The sequence below is a fragment of the Panicum virgatum genome, chromosome 9K (assembly GCF_016808335.1).
Source record: "Panicum virgatum strain AP13 chromosome 9K, P.virgatum_v5, whole genome shotgun sequence".
NCBI lineage: Eukaryota > Viridiplantae > Streptophyta > Magnoliopsida > Poales > Poaceae > Panicum > Panicum virgatum.
This window is the reverse complement of record NC_053144.1, coordinates 28,406,589-28,411,476: the sequence shown is the minus strand read 5'-3', so window position 1 is coordinate 28,411,476 and position 4,888 is coordinate 28,406,589.

The window sequence follows — 4,888 nt, the reverse complement described above, 5'->3', positions numbered from 1 at the left end:
TCTGTTGCGTGCCCATGTACTTCATGTCAATGCATGATCAGACATCATAATGTGTTTGAGATTCAACTTCATTTAGTTAATAGAGGGTTTGCTGATTGTTTCATCAATAATGAAATCGAAGGCCAAACTAGTTCATCAGCTGAGGGTCATGTGAATCATGATGTTAGTCCTGATCTCAATAATACTGGTATAAGAGAACCTGAAGATGCTCAACCTACAGCTGACACAACACCTTATTTTGAAGAAGACGATGAAGAAGACGCATGTGATGACCGTGCTGCCACCAATACTCTGATTAGAAACATTATCAGTAGCTCTATACATGGACAAATCATAGATGCTGAGGAGCCAAATAAGAATGCAGAGATATTTTTGAAACTATTAGTGCAGGTAAAGAAGGAATTGTATTCAGAATGCAAAAATGCAACTAAGGTCTCTTTTATCGAGAAACTTTTTCAGATGAAGTGCTTGTATGGAATTAGTAACGCAGCGTTGGAGGCCATACTTAATCTGTTTTGAAAGGTTCTCCCGGAAGGCCATTGTCTTCCTGACTCCTTGGATAAAGTGCAAAGGGTGGTTTGAGACCTAGGCTTGGACTATGTCAAGATACACGCATGTAAGAATGATTGTGTGTTATTTTTTAAGGAATACGCAAGTCTGGAGACATGTCCCATTTGTAAGGAGTCAATGTGGAGAGTTGTAGAGAAAACCTATGATAATGACAGTGCAAATGGTGCTACTACTGTTAAGAAGCGGTTACCAGTTAAGATACTACGCTACTTTCCTCTTATTCCTCGGCTGCAAAGAATGTATATGCCGAAGCGCACATCAGGGAAATGCAGTGGCACAAGAAAGAATTGGTCAATGATAGAAAAATGCGTCACCCTGCTGACTCATTGGCATGGAAGCACGTGGATAAAGAATATAGCTAGTTTGCAGAGGAAGGTCGTAATATTAGGCTGGGTCTTGCTTTTGATGGCTTCAATCCCTTTGGGATGCAAAATGTTACATACTCCATGTGGCCTGTTATCCTAATACCTTACAATTTGCCTCCATGGTTGTGTCAGAAACAATCTAACTGGTAGTTGTCAATGTTGATACCTGGTCCAAAATCTCCTGAAATGGATATTGATGTATATTTGAGGCCCCTTATATTGGAGCTCAAGGAGCTTTGGGAAAAGGGTGTTACAACATGGGATGCAGGGACTAGGAAGAATTTTAAATTGCATGCTCTTCTTCTTTGGACAATTAATGACTTCCTAGCTTATGCTATGCTTTCTGGTTGGAGCACGAAAGGAAAGTTTGCATGTCCATACTGCCACAAAGATACTGAGTATTTATGGTTGAAACATGGGAGGAAGCACTGATACATGGGACATCGATGTTTCTTGCCCCCGGACGATCCATGGTGCAACAACAAAGTCAGCTTCAACAACAAGGTCGAAACCAGGGAGGCACCAATACCACTGATTGGTGCACATGTACTTGAGCAGTTTGAAAGTTTTGAACAAGTGAAATTTGGAAAGACGACAACATAAAAAAAGGAAGCACGACGAAGACAAAAGATGGCACAACTGGAGGAAGAAGATATTTTTTTTGAGCTCCCTTACTGGTCTTCTTTGCTCATCAGGCACAATTTGGACGTCATGCACATTGAGAAAAATATATGCGAGATCATATTAGGCACTCTGCTTGAATTGGAAGGTGAATGTAAGGACGGGGAAAAGGCCCGGCTTGACATGGAGCATCTACGGATACGACCAGATCAGCATTCTGTGATTAATAATGATGAGTATACCTTGCCACCATCCTTGTACAAGTTAGATAAGGAGGACAAGGAAAGTTTGTGTGCATTTCTATATGGAGTGAAGATGCCTAATGGGGTTTCCTCCAATATAAGAAGATGTGTTGACGTAAAGTCATGTAAGGTGTCTGACTTGAAAACTCATGATTATCATCTAATCCTACATAAACTGTTACCCTTAGTGGTGCATAGGATTTTGCCAAAAGCTATTGTCATCGCATTGATTCAGTTTAGTAATTTCTTCGATGCACTATGTTTCAAGGAGCTGGTGGAAGCAGACTTGAACAGACTTAGCAGTTCAATTAGGGAGGCTGTTTGTCGACTTGAGATGCTATTCCCACCTTCATTTTTTGATATCATGATGCATTTGCCTGTTCATCTAGCTGAAGAAGCTAAACTTGGCAGGGCCGTGTGTTACAGATGGATGTATCCAGTGGAGCCGTACCTATGTACTGCGAAAGGATATGTGAGGAACAAGGCATACCCTGAAGGTTCAATTGCCGAGGGATACATACTCGAGGAGTTCCTTACATTCTGCTCACAATTCTTGGACATGGACACCAAACTGAATCGTGTTGATCGACATGAAAGAATTGCTGTGATTGAGCCACCATCTGGTCTGAGCATATTTGCTAAAATGGATTACAAGAGGAGAGGACAGACTATCGAGATCATTGAAGCAAATGAGATGCTGAAGATGAGGCACTACATAATTTCAAATTGTGATGAAGCTAGACAATGGATCAAGTAAGATACGTTACTCAACATCATAACTTTTAAATTTTATATTTTAAACTAACAGTAATATTTATTTCTATGTAGTGCGTATTTGGAAGAACTGAAGAAATATGGATCACGAAATCTTAATAAGCGACACGAGGATCAATTTGTAAGATGGTTCGAAGGCAAGATCAGAGATCTATATGCGAAAGGGGAAGTAAGTTCAGAGATGTTTGCACTTGCTCAAGGACTGGATATTCGAGCTCGTACATTGCATAGATGTCATATCAATAATTGGCTGTTTCAAACCGTTGACATTGAGAAAAGCCTCGTAACACAAAACAGTGGTGTGCTTGTCAAGGGCGACGGTACTACTGGCAACATGAACTGGTATGGGGTGATTTAAAGAATGATCTCACTAGAATTTCCTGGACAACAAGAAGTTATTTTGTTCCAGTGTGGCTGGTTTGATGTGCCTGCTGCCACTACCAACAGAGGCAGAGGATACAATAAGGATCAATTTGGGGTTATTGATATCGATACTACTCGATATAGGTATAAGAATGAACTCTATATTCTGGCGGCATAGGCAGAATTGGTGTTTTATGTGAATCTGGTAAACAAACCTGGTTGGAGCAGTGTTATTGCGTTGAAACCAAGGGACTTGTTTGCCATGCCTGAATTTGAACTTGAGGACTCAATTGATGTGAGTATCGAAGGCATTAATTTACTCGGTGGACAGCAGGATTTGACAAATTGGACAAGATCGGACAAGGAAGGCACAACCGGGGATGTCTCAGTTATTACTCAGGTGCAGGTCCAAGCAGTTGATGAACCAGACGATGCGGTATTTGATGTTGATGATGAAGATGACACGTACATTAATGATGGAGTTGTTGCACCAGTTTCTTCTGTGGTATAAGGCCAAGATGATGACTTTTTATTTGATACTTGCACGATTTTGTTTGGCGTCTCAAGAGACAATGAGCCATTTAATTTGTTTGGCGTCCTCAAATTCGGATTAAGTATGACAAAGAAATACCATTTACAAATTTTAATTCTAGATTAAAAGGATAAATACCAACTCTATCTGCATCCCATAGAATTGGGCCAATCGCGTGCTGACACCCATAGATTAAAAGGATAAATACCAAATCTATCAGCTTCCATGATCAAACGCTGAAGTTGTGCAGTCGTAGTGCTTGCACTAGAGGAGCAGCAGGTTTCAGGTTCAAATCCCATTTTGCACTCTTTTTTTTTTGGCACAAATCTGTTTGCCAAAAAAGGGTAACGCCCCAAGCCAAAGCAGGACTCGAACCGCGGTCGCGGCGTTCGAAAGAATATAGCCATACCATTGCACTACTGATGTACGTCCAGTCAGTATCAATATATCTATTTACTCATCCAAATAGATTACAGCTCAATGAAAACAAACTTAGTAGCGTCGCGGCGTCTGATCCCCTGGATTCGTACAACAATTGCGTCCGTTGATGAGTCCCTATTTCCCCTATTTTTTTGTTAGGCTTTATTTTTTTAATGAAAAAACAGCTACTACCTCAATGGTTGTGTGGAGTTCTAAACTCATATAAGTTGGTTTCACATTGTTCATTTTGACATCCAATGTTTACAAATTTTTTAAATTTTGTTCATGAATGTGGTTGTAGGGTGACCACACATGGAAGTTGTCTTATGGTACTTGAAGTGAAGTTTTAGGCGAGTGTGACATGTCAAATTGTTTGTGCATCTAAACCTTATACAAGACCCACATGTTAATGACCCATGAAATTTGTATTGATTTGTCAAACTTGAAATCATTTGACAGGCACAAGCGTATGATTTTGAAGAGAGTTTCCATGATTTGTTTCTGAATTTGCAAACCTTTCAGGATATAAGATTGGCTTGTGGGGTCACTCAGAGTCATTGACATGTGGGTCCGGCTGTCAAATTTCTGCTAAGGCTTGACCATTGCCCGACGTATGTATACTGATTTGTGGGCCATGTGTGATCCAATATGTGGCTGGGTCCACGCGTCAGGGACATAAGGGGATTCAATTCTCAGGAGGACTGTCCCAACCCAATCCAAACATAAAGAACAGCCACCACTCCTTCGTCTCACACTCCCTCATTCGCCTTTCTACAGTGCAGACTCCGATCACTTTGCAAACCACCCCACCGCCGGTCCCCCACGCGATCCCATCTAGCGGAGGCCAGCAGAGCGAAGATGGCCGACTCATCCTCGACGGCGGAGTCCAGGGTTTCGGCGCGCCGTCATGCAAGGAGTCAGGCGCCAAAGCCCGCATTGGCGGAAGCATTGAGGCGCCCGGAGATGGTGGCGGTGGCGGTTGCGAGGGGTCCGGTGGCGGT